The sequence below is a fragment of the Arachis ipaensis genome, chromosome B6, assembly GCF_059453495.1.
Source record: "Arachis ipaensis isolate K30076 ecotype BB chromosome B6, ASM5945349v1, whole genome shotgun sequence".
Taxonomy (NCBI): Eukaryota; Viridiplantae; Streptophyta; class Magnoliopsida; order Fabales; family Fabaceae; genus Arachis; species Arachis ipaensis.
The window spans coordinates 40353171-40372227 of NC_142441.1; the positions used below are offsets into that span (position 1 = coordinate 40353171).

The 19057-nt window shown below is 37.9% G+C and overlaps 2 non-coding genes across 2 annotated transcripts; one reads left to right on the forward strand and one right to left on the reverse strand.

Annotated features, from left to right (window-relative positions):
- The first annotated feature begins 7259 nt into the window (after positions 1 to 7259).
- LOC148555253 (small nucleolar RNA R71) lies at positions 7260 to 7367 on the forward strand. Its single transcript, XR_015887749.1, has one exon. It is a non-coding gene; the product is annotated as a small nucleolar RNA R71 (small nucleolar RNA).
- A 10998-nt stretch (positions 7368 to 18365) lies between these two features.
- On the reverse strand, positions 18366 to 18473 carry LOC148555254 (small nucleolar RNA R71). The gene has a single exon (XR_015887724.1). It is a non-coding gene; the product is annotated as a small nucleolar RNA R71 (small nucleolar RNA).
- Positions 18474 to 19057: the final 584 nt, after the last annotated feature.

Consider the following 19057-nt stretch of genomic DNA (forward strand, 5'->3'; position numbering starts at 1 on the left):
ACACTTGGAAGGTATAAAAGGGGAACATAGTAATTTGACACAAGAATGAAATCTAACAACAATTATTGTAAAGAATTAATAACAACAATAAAAAAAGGAACATTATTGACATGAATTACCTCAAATTGAATTGAAAGAAAAGTAGAAGAGATAAGAGTGAATTTACAACAAAGCATGAGAACAAAATAGAAGAAATTACAACAAAAGAATTGAAGAACAACATGTAACAACAAAGAATTCAAGAGTAGAAGTAGAAGAGAGCATGAATTAAAACCTAAATCTAGGCTTATTGACCTAACCCTAATCCAAATCCTAGAGAGAAGTGAGAGCTTCTCTCTCTAAAACTTTCTCTCAACTCTTAACTAAGCTAACTCTAGACTAATGATGCCTTTCCCTTCAATCCTTGGTTCCTTTTATCTTTTTCCCACCAAAAACTCAGCTCCAAATGGGGCCAGAAACCCTCAAAAATTTCCAGGCACGAGTTCTCTTTAAAAAATCATGTGAGGCCTTCGGCGCGTATGCGTACAGCGCGCGTCGCGTCCATGGAGTATTTCACGGTCCACGCATAGGCGCATGGTGCACGCGCGCGTCCATGGGCGTTTTCCAAATCTTTGGCTTTTCATGATTTCTCCACTTTGTATGCTTTTCTTTCACTCCTTTGATCCTTTCCTAGCCCTTTTCAATCTAAAATCTCTAACAAACACATTGGTGCGCAGAAATCGTGACGGTTCCATTCTTTGGTAACGGCGCTGAAAACTTTATACGCGCGTTCATAATCTTAATTCTTTGTCACAACTTCGCACAATTGACCAGCAAGTGCACTGGGTCGTCCAAGTAATAAACCTTACGTGAGTAAGGGTCGATCCCACGGAGATTGTCAGCTTGAAGCAAGCTATGGTCACCTTGTAAATCTCAGTCAGGCAGATTCAAATGGATATAGAGTTTTAATAATTAAAAGATAAATAAAACATAGATTAGGATAGAGATACTTATGTAATTCATTGGTGAGAATTTCAGATAAGCGTATAGAGATGCTTTTCTTCCTCTGAACCTCTGCTTTCCTGCTATCTTCATCCAATCATTCTTACTCCTTTCCATGGCAAGCTTTATGTAGGGCATCATCTTTGTCAATGGCTACTTCCCATCCTCTCTGTGAAAATGGTCCAATGCGCTGTCACTGCATGGCTAATCATCTGTCGGTTCTCGATCATACTGGAATAGGATTTACTATCCTTTTGCATCTGTCACTACGCCCAGCACTCGCGAGTTTGAAGCTCGTCACAGCCATCCCTTCCTAGATCCTACTCGGAATACCACAGACAAGGTTTAGACTTTCCGAATCTCAAGAATGGCCATCCATGGGTTCTAACTTATACCACGAAGATTCTAATATCTCGGACTCGGTCCTCTGTATTAGATATCTAAGAGATATTCATTCTAGCTTGTTTGCATATAGAACGGAAGTGTTTGTCAGGCACGTATTCATAAGTGATAATGATGATGAGCGTCACATAATCATCACATTCATCATGCTCTTGGGTGCGAATGGATATCTTAGAATAGGAATAAGCTTGAATTGAATAGAAAAACAGTAGTACTTTGTATTAATTCATGAGGAACAGCAGAGCTCCACACCTTAATCTATGGTGTGTAGAAACTCTACCATTTGAAAATACATAAGTGATAATGGTCCAGGCGGGCCAGCCCCCATGAAAGTCTAAGATAGCATAAAAACTAATCAAAGATCCCTTACAAAGATAGTAAAAAGTCCTATTTATACTAAACTAGTTACTAGGGTTTACAGAAATGAGTAAATGATATAGAAATCCACTTCTGGGGCCCACTTGGTGTGTGCTTGGGCTGAGCATTGAGCTTTATACGTGTAGAGGTCTTTCTTGGATTTGAACGCCAGTTTGTAACCTGTTTCTGGCGTTTAACTCCACTTTGCAACCTGTTTCTGGCGTTTGACTCCAGAATGCAGCATGGAGCTGGCGTTCAATGCCAGTTTACATTGCTGGAAAGCCCTGGATGTCTACTTTCCAACGCAATTGAGAGCGCACCATTTGGAGTTCTGTAGCTCCAAAAAATCCAATTTGAGTGCAGGGAGGTCAGAATCCAACAGCATCTGCAGTCCTTCTTCAACCTCTAAATCTGATTTTTGCTCAGGTCCCTCAATTTCAGCCAGAAAATACCTGAAATCACAGAAAAACACACAAACTCATAGTAAAGTCCAGAAATGTGATTTTTATTTAAAAACTAATAAAAATATACTAAAAAATAACTAAATCATACTGAAAACTATGTAAAAACAATGCCAAAAAGCGTATAAATTATCCGCTCATCACAACACCAAACTTAAATTGTTGCTTGTCCCCAAGCAACTGAAAATCAAATAGGATAAAAAGAAGAGAATATACTATAAATTCCTAAATATCAATGAAACTTAGCTCTAATCAGATGAGCGGGACTTGTAGCTTTTTGCCTCTTGAATAGTTTTGGCATCTCACTTTATCCATTGAGGTTCAGAATGATTGGCATCTATAGGAACTTAGAATTCAGATAGTGTTATTGATTCTCCTAGTTCAGTATGTTGATTCTTGAACACAGCTACTTTATGAGTCTTGGCCGTGGCCTTAAGCAGTTTGTTTTCCAGTATTACCACCGGATACATAAATGCCATAGCCACATAACTGGGTGAACCTTTTCAGATTGTGACTCAGCTTTGCTAAAGTTTCCAATTAGAGGTGTCCAGGGTTCTTAAGCACACTCTTATTTTTGCTTTGGACCTTGACTTTAACCGCTCAGTCTCAAGTTTTCACTTGACACCTTCACGCCACAAGCACATGATTAGGGACAGCTTGGTTTAGCCACTTAGACCAGGATTTTATTCCTTTAGGCCCTCCTATCCACTGATTCTCAAACCCTTGGATCCTTTTTATTACCCTTGCCTTTTGGTTTTAAGGGCTATTGGCTTTTTGCTCTTGCCTTTTGGTTTAAAGAGCTTTTGGCTTTTTCTGCTTGCTTTTTCTTTTTCTTTTTCTCTTTTTTCGCCATTTTTTTTTCACATATTTTTTTCTGCAAGCTTTTGTATTCACTGCTTTTTCTTGCTTCAAGAATCATTTTTATGATTTTTCAGATTATCAAATAACATGTCTCCTTTTCATCATTCTTTCAAGAGCCAACATATTTAACATTCATAAACAACAACTTCAAAAGACATATGCACTGTTCAGGCATTCATTCAGAAAATAAAAAGTGTTGCCACCACATCAAAATAATTAAACTAGTTTCAAGGATGAATTCGAAACCATGTACTTCTTGTTCTTTTGTAATTAAATCATTTTTCATTCAAGAGAGGTGATGGATTCATATTCATAACTTTAAGGCATAGACACTTAGACACTAATGACCATGTAATAAGACACAAATATAAATAAACATAAAGCTCAAAAATTGAAAAACAGGAAAATAAATAAATAAGGAGATTAAGGAATGAGTCCACCTTAGTGAAGGTGGCGTCTTCCTCTTCTTGAAGAACCAATGGTGCTCTTGAGCTCCTCTATGTCTCTTCCTTGTCTTTCTTGCTCCTCCCTCATAGCTCTTTGATCTTCTCTAATTTCATGGAGGATGATGGAGTGCTCTTGGTGCTCCACCCTTAGTTGTCCCATGTTAGAACTTAATTCTCCTAGGGAAATGTTAATTTGTTCCCAATAGTTTTGTGGAGGGAAGTGCATCCCTTGAGGCATCTCAGGGATTTCATGGTGAGGAATCTCCTCATGCTCATGTTGAGGTCCATGATCTCTTGTTTGCTCCATCCTTTTCTTAGTGATGGGCTTACCCTTTTCAATGAGGATATCTCCCTCTATGTCAATTCCACCTGAATTGCAGAGGTGGCATATGAGGTGAGGAAAGGCTAACCTTGCCCAAGTGGAGGACTTGTCAGCCACCTTGTAAAGTTCTTGAGGTATAATCTCATGAACTTCCACCTCCTCTCCAATCATGATACTATGGATCATGATGGCCCGGTCTATAGTAACTTCAGATCGGTTACTAGTAGGAATGATTGAGCGTTGAATGAACTCTAGCCATCCCCTAGCAACTGGTTTGAGGTCATGCCTTCTTAGTTGAACCGGCTTGCCTCTTGAGTCAATTTTCCATTGAGCTCCTTCCTCATATATGTCTATGAGGACTTGGTCCAACCTTTGATCAAAGTTGACCCTTCTTGTGTAGGGGCATGCGTTTTCTTCCATCATTAGCAAGTTGAACGCCAGCCTTACATTTTCCGGACTGAAATCTAAGTATTTTCCCCGAACCATAGTAAGCCAATGCTTTGGATTTGGGTTCACACTTTGATCATGGTTCCTTGTGATCCATGCATTTGCATAGAACTTTTGAATCATTAGGATCCCGACTTGTTGAATGGGGTTGGTGAGAACTTCTCAACCTCTTCTTTGAATCTCAAATCGGATCTCCGGATACTCATTCCTTTTGAGCTTGAAAGGAACATGAGGGATCACTTTCTTCTTGGCCACAACTTCATAGAAGTGGTCTTGATGGACCTTTGAGATGAATCTCTCCATCTTTCATGACTCAGAAGTGGAAGCAATTGCCTTCCCTTTCCTCTTTCTAGAGGTTTTTCTGGCCTTAGGTGTCATAAATGGTTATGGAAAAACAAAAAGCAATGCTTTTACCACACCAAACTTAAAATGTTTGCTCGTTCCCAAGCAAAAGAAGAAAGAAAGAAGTAGAAGAAGAAGAGAAATGGAGGAGAGGGAGAGAGAGTAGGTTTCGGCCAAGTGGAAGAAGAGAGGGTTGTGTTGTGTAAAATAGAAGAAAGAATGAGGGGTTTATATATAAGTGGGGAGGGGTTTAGGGTTCGGCCATTTAAGGTTGGGTTTGGGGGGGAAAATATTTTGAATTTGAAGGTAGGTGGGGTTTATAGGGAAGAGAAGATGGATGTGAGTGGTGAGGGGGTGATGGGAAAGAGTGATTGAAGTGATTGGTGAAGGGCATTTGGGGAAGAGAGTTATAAAAAGGTGTGAAGAGGAGAGAATAGGGTTAGGTGGGGATCTTGTGAGGTCCACAGATCCTGAGGGGATTCTGTGGGGTCCACAGATCCTGAGGTGTCAAGGATTTTTGATCCCTGTACCCTTTAGACGTGTAAAACGCCCTATACATGCAATCCTGGCGTTTAACGCCAGACTGCTGCCTATTTCTGGCGTTAAACGCCACTTCCATACTCTGTTCTGGCGTTTAACGCCAGGTAGATGCTTGTTTCTGGTGTTAAACGCCAGCTTGGTGCCTGTTTCTGGCGTTAAATGCCAGACAGATGCTTGTTTCTTGCGTTTAAACGCCAGACTGTTCTCCTCCAGGGTGTGCTATTTTTCATTCTATTTTTCACTCTGTTTTTGATTTTTTAGTAGTTTTTGTGACTTCACATGATCATCAACCTAAAGAAAACATAAAATAACAATGGAAAATAAATAAATATAATTAGATAACATTGGGTTGCCTCCCAACAAGTGCTTCTTTAATGTCAATAGCTTGACAGTGAGCTCTCGTGGAGCCTCACAGATGTTCAGAGCAAGGTTGGAACCTCCCAACACCAAACTTAGAGTTTGAATGTGGGGGTTCAACACCAAACTTAGAGTTTGGTTGTGACCTCCCAACACCAAACTTAGAGTTTGACTATGGGGCCTTGGTTGGCTCTACAGTGAGAGAAGCTTTTCATGCTTCCTCTCCATGGTTACAAAAGGAGATCATTGAGTTTGAAACACAAGGTTGTCCTCATTCAGTTGAAGGACTAACTCTCTTCTGTCCACATCAATCACAACTCTTGCTGTGGCTAGGAAGGGTCTTCCAAGGATGATGGATTCATCCTCTTCCTTCCTAGTGTCTAGGATTATGAAATCAGCAGGGATGTAAAGGCCTTCAACTTTTACTAGCACGTCCTCTACTTGTCTATAAGCCTATTTTCTGGAGTTGTCTGCCATCTCTAATGAGATTCTGGCAGCTTGCACCTCAAGGATTCCCAGTTTCTCTATTACAGAGAGTGGCATGAGGTTTATCCCTGATCCAAGGTCACATAGAGCCTTCTCAAAGGTCATGGTGCCTATGGTACAAGGTATTAAGAACTTTCCAGGATCCTGTTTCTTCTGAGGCAATCTCAGTTGATCCAGATCACTTAGTTCATTGATGAGCAAGGGAGGTTCATCTTCCCAAGTCTCATCACCAAATAATTTGGCATTCAGCTTCATGATTGCACCAAGGTACTTGGCAACTTGCTCTTCAGTAACATCTTCATTCTCTTCAGAAGAAGAATACTCATCAGAGCTCATGAATGGCATAAGGAGGTTCAATGGAATCTCTATGGTCTCTAGATAAGTCTCAGATTCCTTTAATTCCTCAGAGGGAAACTCCTTATTGATCACTGGACGTCCCAGGAGGTCTTCCTCACTGGGATTCACGTCCTCTCCCTCCCTTGTAGGTTCGGCCATGATGGTTAATTCAATGACCTTGCACTCTCTTTTTGGATTCTCTTCTGTATTGCATGGGAGAGTACTAGGAGAGGTTTCAGTGACCCTTTTACTCAGCTGGCCCACTTGTGCCTCTAAATTTCTAATGGAGGACCTTGTTTCATTCATGAAACTTAAAGTAGCCTTAGATAGATCAGAGACTATATTTGCTAAGCTAGATGGATTCTGCTCAGAATTCTCTGTCTGTTGCTGAGTGGATGATGGAAAAGGTTTGCTATTGCTAAACCTGTTTCTTCCACCATTATTAAAGCCTTGTTGAGGCTTTTGTTGATCCTTCCATGAGAAATTTGGATGATTTCTCCATGAGGGATTATAGGTGTTTCCATAGGGTTCACCCATGTAATTCGCCTCTTCTATTGCAGGGTTCTCAGGATCATAAGCTTCTTCTTCAGAAGATGCCTCTTTAGTACTGTTGGATGATTCCTTCAATCCATTCAGACTCTGAGAGATCATATTGACTTACTGAGTCAATATTTTATTCTGAGCCAATATGACATTCAGAGTATCAATTTCAAGAACTCCCTTCCTTTTAGGTGTCCCATTACTTATAGGATTCCTCTTAGAAGTGTACATAAACTGGTTATTTGCAACCATGTCAATGAGTTCTTGAGCTTCTGCAGGCGTTTTCTTTAGGTGGATGGATCCACCTGCAGAATGGTCCAGTGACATCTTTGATAGCTCAAATAGACCATCATAGAATATATCTAGGATGGTCCATTCTGAAAGCATGTCAGAAGGACACTTTTTGGTCAGTTGCTTGTATCTCTCCCAAACTTCATAGAGGGATTCACCTTCTTTCTGTTTGAAGGTTTGAACATCCACTCTAAGCTTACTAAGCTTTTGAGGAGGAAAGAACTTGGCTAAGAAAGCCGTGACCAGCTTATCCCAAGAGTTCAGGCTATCTTTAGGTTGAGAGTCCAACCATACTCTAGCTCTGTCTCTTACAGCAAATGGGAAAAGCATAAGCTTGTAGACCTCGGAATCAACCCCATTGGTCTTAACAGTATCACAGATCTGCAAGAACTCAGTTAAGAACTGAAAAGGATCTTCGGATGGAAGTCCATGAAACTTGCAGTTCTGTTGCATCAGAGAAACTAATTGAGGTTTAAGCTCAAAATTGTTTGCTCCAATGGCAGGGATTGAGATGCTTCTTCCATGTAAATTGGAATTTGGTGCAGTAAAGTCACCAAGTATCTTCCTTGCATTGTTATTATTTTTGGCCATGTTTTCTTCTTTTTCAAAAATTTCTGTCAGATTTTCTCCAGAGAGTTGTGCTTTGGCTTCCCTTAGCTTCCTCTTCAGAGTCCTTTTAGGTTCAGGATTAGCTTCAACAAGAATATTTTTATCATTGTTCCTGCTCATATGAAAAAGAAGAAAATAGAAAAGAAAATATGGAATCCTCTATGTCACAATATAGAGATTCCTGTATGTGAGTATAAGAATAGAAGAATAGAAGAAGAGAAATTCGAACACCAAGAGGAAGAGAGGGTTTGAATTTTGAGATGAAGAGAAGTGTTAGTAAATAAATAAATAATTAGAAGGAGATGAGAGAGAGGGAATTTCAAAAATTAATTAAATTAAAAATAAAATTTAAAGTTAAATTTTGAAAATTAAAATTGAAATCAAATTAAATTAAAAATTAAAACAATTAGTTAAAAAAAAAAGAAATTTGAAAAAGGGGGAAGGGATTTTCAAAAATTAGAGAGAGAGAATTAGTTAGGTAGTTTTGAAAAAGATATGATTGAAACAAAAAGATAGGATTGATTAAAAAAAATTTGAAAATCAATTTTTAAAAAGGTAAGAAGTTAGAAAGGAAGTTAGAAAAGATTTTGAAATTGATTTTGAAAAAGATGTGATTGAAACTTAATTTGAAAGAGATTTGAAAAAGAAATTTAAAAAGATTTGATTTTGAAAATTAAAGTTGATTACTTGACTAACAAGAAACTAAAAAGATATGATTCTAGAGTTTAAAGATTGAACCTTTCTTAATAGGCAAGTAACAACTTAATATTTTTTTTGAATCAATCACATTAATTGTTAGTAAAGATTTGAAATTATGAAACAAAATAAGAAAAAGATTTTTGAAAATCATTTTGGAATTTTTGAAAATTATGAAAGAAAAATGAAAAAGATTTGATTTTTGAAAAAGATAAGATTTTTAAATTGGAAATTTGATTTGACTCATAAGAAATAACTAAATTTTAAAAATTTTTGACTAAATCAAATCAAATTTTCGAAAATTATGAGTGAAATAAGAGAAAGGTATTTTTTTGATTTTTGAATTTTCAATGAAGAAAGAGAAAAACAACCCAAAGACTCAATACATGAAAATTTTGGATAAAAACATGTGATGCATGCAAGAACACTATGAATGTCAAGATGAACACCAAGAACACTTTGCATGTCAAGATGAACACCAAGAACTTATTTTTGAAAAATTTTCAAGAAAAGAAAACATGCAAGACACCAAACTTAAAAATTTTTATTCTTTAGACATTAATAAATTGAAAATGCATATGAAAAACAAGAAAATATGAAGATCAAACAAGAAGACTGGCCAAGAACAACTTGAAGATCATGAAGAATGCAATGCATGAAATTTTCGAAAATAATTTTTAGAAAATTAAAAAGATGCAATTGACACCAAACTTAAAACTTGACTCTAGACTCAAATAAGAAACACAAAATATTTTTGGTTTTATTATTTTATTAAACTTTTTTTTTATTTTTTTTCGAAATTTAATTGGGAAAAACGAAAAAAAGAAGAAATTTTTTTTGTATTTTTCGAAAATAAGAAATAAAAAGCTTAAAATTAAAATAAAATTACCTAATCTGAGCAACAAGATGAACCGTCAGTTGTCCAAACTCGAACAATCCCCGGCAACGGCGCCAAAAACTTGGTGCACAAAAATCATGACGGTTCCATTCCTTGGTAACGGCACTGAAAACTTTATACGCACGTTCATAATCTTAATTCTTTGTCACAACTTCGCACAATTGACCAGCAAGTACACTGGGTCGTCCAAGTAATAAACCTTATGTGAGTAAGGGTCGATCCCACGGAGATTGTCGGCTTGAAGCAAGCTATGGTCACCTTGTAAATCTCAGTCAGGCGGATTCAAATGGATATAGAGTTTTAATAATTAAAAGATAAATAAAACATAGATTAGGATAGAGATACTTATGTAATTCATTGGTGAGAATTTCAGATAAGCGTATAGAGATACTTTTGTTCCTCTGAACCTCTGCTTTCCTGCTGTCTTCATCCAATCATTCCTACTCCTTTCCATGGCAAGCTTTATGTAGGGCATTGGTGCACGAAATTACAATCACACTTTTGCAACTCCGCACAGCTAACCAGCAAGTGCACTAGGTCGTCCAAGTAATACCTTACGTGAGTAAGGGTTGATCCCACGGAGATTGTCGGCTTGAAGCAAGCTATGGTTATCTTGTAACTCTTAGTCAGGATATCAATAATTCTCAGATTTAATTGTAAAAAGTAAAAGAACATGAAATAAATACTTGTTATGCAGTAATGAAGAACAGGTTGAGGCTTTGGAGATGCTTTGTCTTCTGAATCTCTGCTTTCCTACTATCTTCTTCTTCATGCACGCAAGGCTCCTTCCATGGCAAGCTTTATGTTGGGCATCACCGTTGTCAATGGCTACTTCCCGTCTTCTCAGTGAAAATGTTCCAAATGCGCTGTCACCGCACGGCTAATCATCTGTCGGTTCTCGATCATGCTGGAATAGGATCCATTGATCCTTTTGCGTCTGTCACACGCCCAACAATCGCGAGTTTGAAGCTTGTCACAGCCATCCCTTCCCTGATCCTACTCAGAATACCACAGATAAGGTTTAGACGTTCTGGATCTCAGGAATGGCCGCCAATAATTCTAGCTTATACCACGAAGACTCTGATCTGAATCATGAGGCTAAGAGATATGCATTCAATCTAAGGTAGAACGGAGGTGGTTGTCAGGCACGCGTTCATAGGTGAGAATGATGATGATTGTCACGGATCATCACATTCATCAGGTTGAAGTGCGAATGAATATCTTAGAATAGAAGCAAGCGTGATAGAATGGAAAACAGTAGTAATTGCATTAATTCATGAAGAACAGCAGAGCTCCTCACCCCCAACAATGGGGTTTAGAGACTCATGCCGTAGAAGATACAATATGAAACGTGTATAATGTCATGAGGTACAATATGAATCACTGAAAGTAGTATTTATAGTAAACTAGTGACCTAGGGTTACAGAAAATGAGTAAGCTAGGGTGTTTATTGTAAAATTCCACTTCTGGGGCCCACTTGGTGTGTGCTTGGGCTGAGCATTGAAGCTTTCATGTGTAGAGACATTTGTTGGAGTTAAACGCCAGTTTTTATGCCAGTTTGGGCGTTTAACTCCAGCTTTTGTGCCAGTTCTGGAGTTAAACGCCAGAATTCTTGAGCTGACTTGGAACACCTGTTTGGGCCATCAAATCTCAGGAAAAGTATGGACTATTATATATTGCTGGAAAGCCCAGGATGTCTACTTTCCAACGCAATTGAGAAAGCGCCAATTGGACTTCTGTAGCTCCATAAAATCCACTTTGAGTGCTGGAAGGTCAGCATCCAACAGCATCTGCAGTCCTTTTTCAGCCTCTGAATCAGATTTTTGCTCAGGTCCCTCAATTTCAACCAAAAAATACCTAAAATCACAGAAAAATACACAAACTCATAGTAAAGCCCAGAAAAGTGATTTTTATTTAAAAACTAATAAAAACATAATAAAAACTAACTAAAATGTACTAAAAACATACCAAAAACCATGCCAAAAAGCGTATAAATTATCCGCTCATCAGGCATCACCGTTGTCAATGGCTACTTTCCATCCTCTCTGTGAAAATAGTCCAATGCGCTATCACTGCATGGCTAATCATCTGTCGGTTCTCGATCATACTGGAATAGGATTTACTATCCTTTTGCGTCTGTCACTACGCCCAGCACTTGCGAGTTTGAAGCTCGTCACAGCCATCCCTTCCCAGATCCTACTCGGAATACCACAGACAAGGTTTAGACTTTCCGAATCTCAAGAATGGCTATCCATGGGTTCTAACTTATACCACAAAGATTCTAATATCTCGGACTCGGTCCTCTGTATTAGATATCTAAGAGATATTCATTCTAGCTTGTTTGCATGTAGAACGGAAGTGTTTGTCAGGCACGCGTTCATAAGTGATAATGATGATGAGCGTCACATAATCATCACATTCATCATATTTTTGGGTGCGAATGGATATCTCAGAATAGCAATAAGCTTGAATTGAATAGAAAAACAATAGTACTTTGTATTAATTCATGAGGAACAACAGAGCTCCACACCTTAATCTATGGTGTGTAGAAAGTCTACCGTTTGAAAATACATAAGTGATAATGGTCCAGGCATGGCCGAATGGCCAGCCCCCATGAAAGTCTAAGATAGCATAAAAACTAATCAAAGATCCCTTACAAAGATAGTAAAAAGTCCTATTTATACTAAACTAGTTACTAGGGTTTACAGAAATGAGTAAACAATGCAGAAATCTACTTCTGGGGCCCACTTGGTGTGTGCTTGGGCTGAGCATTGAGCTTTATACGTGTAGAGGTCTTTCTTGGAGTTGAACGCCAGTTTGTAACCTGTTTCTGGCGTTTAACTCCACTTTGCAACCTGTTTCTGGCGTTTGACTCCAGAATGCAGCATGAAGCTGGCGTTCAACGCCAGTTTACGTCATCTATCCTTAATCAAAGTATGGACTATTATATATTTCTGGAAAGCCATGGATGTCTACTTTCCAACGCAATTGAGAGCGCGCCATTTGGAGTTCTGTAGCTCTAGAAAATCTACTTTGAGTGCAGGAAGGTCAGAATCCAACAGCATCTGCAGTCCTTCTTCAACCTCTAAATATGATTTTTGCTCAGGTCCCTCAATTTCAGCCAGAAAATACCTGAAATCACAGAAAAACACACAAACTCATAGTAAAGTCTATAAATGTGATTTTTATTTAAAAACTAATAAAAATATACTAAAAACTAACTAAATCATACTGAAAACTATGTAAAAACAATGCCAAAAAGCGTATAAATTATCCGCTCATCACACATCAAGGCATCTAGTGGAATCAAAGGAAGATAAGAAATCATCAAGTTAAAGGTATAAAAAGCATGTTTTCACATCTAAGCACAAATAAGGAGATAATCACAAAATCATGCTATTTCATTGAATAAATGTGAGGAAAGGTTATCAAAATACTCTAAATTCAACACATGATAAACCCTAAAAATGGGGTTTATCAGGCATCTTGAACAAGATGTGCTTCTCCCCTAGTGGTAAAATCAATTCTCCCTTTGCTACATCAATGATAGCATTGGCAGTGGCTAGGAAAGGTCTTCCGAGGATGATGGATTCATCCTCATCTTTTCCAGTATCTAAGAATATAAAGTTTGCAGGGATGTAAAGGTCTTCAACCTTTACCAAGATATCCTCTACAAGGCCATATGCCTTTTTCATTGACTTGTCTGCCATCTCTAGTGAGATATTTGCAGCTTGTATCTCAAAGATGCCCAACTTCTCCATCACAGAGAGTGGCATGATGTTTATACTTGACCCTAGGTCACACAGAGCCTTTTCAAAGGTCATGGTGCCTATGGTGTAAGGAATTAGGAAGTGTCCGGGATCCAGAAGCTTCTGAGGCAGCTTCTGCTGAACCAAAGCATTAAGTTCTTTGGTAAGCAATGGAGGTTCTTCCTCTAATGTCCTTACTCTAAATAGCTTGGCATTTAGCTTCATGAGAGCTCCTAGGTACCGAGCAACCTGCTCTTCCCTAGTTTCCTCATCCTCATCAGAGGATGAGTATTCATTGGAGCTTAGGAATTGCAAGAGGGCTTGCAACGGGACCTCTATGGTCTCCACATGAGCCTTGGCTTCCTTTAATTCTTGGATAGGAACTTCATCAGTGGGTGTTGAATACTCTGTAGGAATACCCTTACTAGCATTCAACTCCACTTCTTGTGGCTTTTTGGGCATTGAACGCTCAGTGGGGACATCTTCACTGGCGTTCAACGCCATCTTCTCTGCTAGTTTGAGCGTTGAATGCCCAAGAGGGACCTCCTTCCTGGCGTTCAACGCCAGCTCTTGTGCCAGTTGGGGCGTTGAACGCCCAGTAAGGTCTTCCTTACTGGCGTTCAATGCCAACTTGTCCTCCTCAGGTTCGGTCTCAGCCTCAGTAGTGATGGCCTTGCACTCTTCTCTTGGGTTTACTTTAGTGTTACTAGGAAGAGTGTTAGAAGGAGTCTCAGGGATTCTCTTACTCAGTTGGCCAACTTGTACATCCAAATTTCTGATGGAGGACCTTGTTTCAGTTATGAAACTATGAGTGGTCTTAGAGAGTTTGGAGACTGTAACAGCCCAGACCACCCGCTAGCACGATATTGTCTGCTTTGGCACACAAAGCCTCACGGTTTTCCCTTTGACGATAGGTATGATAGCCGAAGCCACTGATGAGCGGATAATTTATACCCTTTTTGGCATTGTTTTTACATAGTTTTTAGTATGTTTTAGTTACTTTTTATTATATTTTTATTAGTTTTTATGCAAAAATCACAATTCTGGACTTTACTATGAGTTTGTGTCTTTTTCTGTAATTTCAGGTATTTTCTGGCTGAAATTGAGGGATGATGAGCGGATAATTTGTACGCTTTTTGACATTGTTTTTAGTATGTTTTTAGTAGGATCTAGTTACTTTTAGGGATATTTTCATTAGTTTTTATGTTAAATTCACATTTCTGGACTTTACTGTGAGTTTGTGTGTTTTTCTGTGATTTCAGGTATTTTCTGGCTGAAATTGAGGGACTTGAGCAAAAATCAGATTCAGAGGTTGAAGAAGGACTGCTGATGCTGTTGGATTCTGACCTCCCTGCACTCAAAGTGGATTTTCTGGAGCTACAGAACTCGAAATGGCGCGCTTCTAATTGAGTTGGAAAGTAGACATCCAGGGATTTCCAGCAATGTATAATAGTCTATACTTTGCCTAAGTTTAGATGACGTAAACTGGCGTTCAACGCCAGCTCTCTGCCCAATTCTGGAGTTCAGCGCCAGAAAGGGATCAAAAACCAGAGTTGAACGCCAGAAATGGATCAAAACCTGGCGTCCAACTCCACAAATGGCCTCTGCACGTGGAAAGTTAAAGCTCAGCCCAGCACACACCAAGTGGGCCCCGGAAGTGGATTTATGCATCAATTACTTACTTCTGTAAACCCTAGTAGCTAGTTTATTATAAATAGGACCTTTTACTATTGTATTAGGTATCTTTGATCAGTTGTATGCTATCTTAGATTACGTTTGAGGGCTGGCCTCTCGGCCATGCCTGGACTATGACTTATGTATTTTCAACGGTAGAGTTTCTACACTCCATAGATTAAGGTGTGGAGCTCTGCTGTTCCTCAAGGATTAATGCAAAGTACTACTGTTTTCTATTCAATTCATCTTGCTTCGCTTCTAAGATATTCATTCGTACTTCAATCTGAATGTGATGAACGTGACAATCATCATCATTCCCTATGAACGCGTGCCTGACAACCACTTCCGTTCTACCTTCGACTGAATGAGTATCTCTTAGATCTCTTAATCAGAATCTTCGTGGTGTAAGCTAGAATGATGGCGGCATTCAAGAGAATCCGGAAAGTCTAAACCTTGTCTGTGGTATTCCGAGTAGGATTCAATGAATGAATGACTGTGACGAGCTCCAAACTCGCGATTGCTGGGCGTTAGTGACAGACGCAAAAGGATAGTAAATCCTATTCTAGCATGATCGAGAACCGACAGATGAATAGCCGTGCCGTGACAGGGTGCGTTGACCATTTTCACTGAGAGGATAAGATGAAGCCATTGACAAGGGTGATGCCTCCAGACGATTAGCCGTGCCGTGATAGGGTATTTGGATCATTTTCCCGAGAGAAGACCGAAAGTAGCCATTGACAATGGTGATGTATCACATAAAGCCAGCCATGGGAAGGAGTAAGATTGATTGGATGAAGATAGTAGGAAAGCAGAGGTTCAGAGGAACGAAAGCATCTCCATTTGCTTATCTGAAATTCTCACCAATGAATTACATAAGTATTTCTATCCCTATTTTATTATATTATTTTCGAAAACTCCATAACCATTTGATATCCGCCTGACTGAGATTTACAAGGTGACCATAGCTTGCTTCATACCGACAATCTCCGTGGGATTCGACCCTTACTCACGTAAGGTATTACTTGGACGACCCAGTGCACTTGCTGGTTAGTTATGCGAAGTTGTGAAGATATGTTTAGACCATGGTTCTGTGCATCCGTTTTTGGTGCCATTGCCAGGGAATCAATTTCGAACAACAATTCACAACCTGAGTAGCAATTTCGCATACCAAGTTTTTGGCGCCGTTGCCGGGGATTGTTTGAGTTTGGACAACTAACGGTTCATCCTGTTGCTCAGATTAGGTAATTTTCTTTTTGTTTTGTTTTCAAAAATTCTTCAAAAATCTTTCAAAAATTTTTTTTTTTGTTTTCGAAAAAAAAAATATAATAATAATAAAAATAATGTTTTCAAAAATAAATTATTCTATGGCTTCAAAATTTTTATGAATGAATTCTAGTGTTTCATGAAGCATGTAAAGCCTGGTTGGCTGTAAAGCCATGTCTAAATTTATTTGGACTGAGGCTAGCAATTTGTTATCAAGAGCAAGCTAGTTGTTGCTAATCCACCTACTGCTGTTCCTGATTTACATGCTGAAGCTTGGCTGGCCATTGGCCATGTCTAGTATTTTGGACCGGAGCTTTCATTGAAAGCTTGGCTGGCTAGTAAGCCATGTCTAATTCCTGGACTGAAGCTTTAGACTAAGAATGCAAGATTCCTGGAATTCATATTAAAAATTTTGGAATCTTTATTTTTTCTTTTACAAATAATTTTCGAAAAAATCCAAAAAAATTAGAAAATCATAAAAATCAAAAATATTTTTCTGTTTCTTGTTTGAGTCATGTGTCATGTTATAAGTTTGGTGTCAATTGCATATGCATCTTGCATTTTTTTTCGAAAATTCATGCATTCATAGTGTTCTTCATGATCTTCAAGTTGTTCTTGGTAAGTCTTCTTGTTTGATCTTGATGATTTCTTGTTTTGTGTTGTATGGTGTTTTTCATATGCATTTTTCGTTTGTTAGAGTCTACACATAAGAGATTTCTAAGTTTGGTGTCTTACATGTTTTCTTTGCATTAAAAAAATTTTTCAAAAATATGTTCTTGATGTTCATCATGATCTTCATAGTGTTCTTGGTGTTCATCTTGACATTCATAGCATTCTTGCATGCATCACATGTTTCGATCTAAAAATTTCATGCATTGCATCTTTTTAGTGTTTTTTTCTCTCATCATAAAATTCAAAAATCAAAAAAAAAAATATATCTTTCTCTTTTTCTCCTCATGAAATTCGAAAATTTGAATTGACTTTTTCAAAATTTTTAAAAATCTAGTTGTTTCTTATGAGTCAAGTCAAATTTTCAATTTGAAAAACTTATCTTTTTCAAAAATCATAACTTTTTCATTATTTTCGAAAATTTCAAAAATCTTTTTCAAAATATTTTTCAAAAATATTTTTCTTATCTCTATCACATAATTTTCGAAAGTAATATTAACAATTAATATTTTGATTCAAAAATTTGAAGTTTGTTACTTGCTTGTTAAGAAAGATTCAAACTTTAAGTTCTAGAATCATATCTTGTGATTTCTTGTGAATCAAGTCATTAATTGTGATTTTAAAAATTCAAATCTTTTTCAAAACTAATTTTTATCATATCTTTTCAAAAATATCTTCTTATCTCACCTTTTTTTCAAAAATTTGATTTCAAAATATCTTCTCTAACTTCCTAACTTCTTATCTTTTCAAAATTTGTTTCAACTAACTAACTAACTTTTTTGTTTGTTTCTTATCTTTTTCAAAACTACCTAACTAACTCTCTCTCTCTAATTTTCGAAAATATCTCCCTCTTTTTCAAAATTTCTTTTTAATTAACTAATTATTTTAAGTTTCAAATCCTAATTTTCGAAAAACCACTAACCTTTTTCAAAAACTATTTTCAAAAATCAACTAACTCTTTTTCAAAAATTATTTTTGAAAATTCCTTCTCTCTCATCTCCTTTTATTTAATTATTCATCTACTAACATCTCCTCCTCACACCACCAAAAATCCAAACCCTCTCTCTCTCTGAGTTCAGATTTTTTCTCTTCTTCTTTTCTACTAACAATAAGGAACCTCTTTACTGTGACATAGAGGATTCCTCTTCTTTTCTTTTTCTCTTCTCTTTCTTATGAGCAGGGACAGAGAAAAAGGTATTCTTGTTGAAGCTGATCCAGAACCTGAAAGGACTCTGAAGAGGAAATTAAGAGAAGCCAAATTACAACAATCCAGAGACAACTTGATTGAAAATTTCGAACAAGTAAAGGAAATGGCAGCCGAACCCAACAACAATGCAAGGAGAATGCTTGGTGACTTTACTGCACCAAATTCCAATTTACATGGAAGAAGCATCTCCATTCCTGCCATTGGAGCAAACAACTTTGAGCTGAAACCTCAATTCTGAATTCTTGCAGATCTGTGATACTATTAAGACTAATGGAGTAGATCCTGAAGTCTACAGGCTCATGCTTTTCCCATTTGCTGTAAGAGACAGAGCTAGAATCTGGTTGGACTCTCAACCCAGAGATAGCCTGAACTCTTGGGATAAGCTGGTCACGGCTTTCTTAGCCAAGTTCTTTCCTCCTCAAAAGCTGAGCAAGCTTAGAGTCGATGTTCAAACCTTCAAACAAAAAGATGGTGAATCCCTCTATGAAGCTTGGAAAAGATACAAACAGTTGACCAAAAAGTGTCCTTCTGACATGCTTTCAGAATGGACCATCCTGGATATATTCTATGATGGTTTATCTGAGCTATCAAAGATGTCATTGGATACTTCTGCAGGTGGATCCATTCACCTAAAGAAAACGCCTGCAGAAGCTCAAGAACTCATTGACATGGTTGCTAATAACCAGTTCATGTACACTTCTGAAAGGAATCCTGTGAATAATGGGACGCCTATGAAGAAGGGAGTTCTTGAAATTGATACTCTGAATGCCATATTGGCTCAGAACAAAATATTAACTCAGCAAGTCAATATGATTTCTCAGAGTCTGAATGGAATGCAAGCTGCATCCAACAGTACTCAAGAGGGTTCTCATGAAGAAGAAGCCTATGATCCTGAGAACCCTGCAATAGCAGAGGTGAATTACTTAGGTGAACCTTATGGAAACACCTATAACTCATCATGGAGAAATCATCCAAATTTCTCATGGAAGGATCAAAAGCCTCAACAAGGCTTTAATAATGGTGGAAGAAACAGGTTTAGCAATAGCAAGCCTTTTCCATCATCCACTCAGCAACAGACAGAGAATTCTGAGCAGAATCCATCTAGCTTAGCAAACTTAGTCTC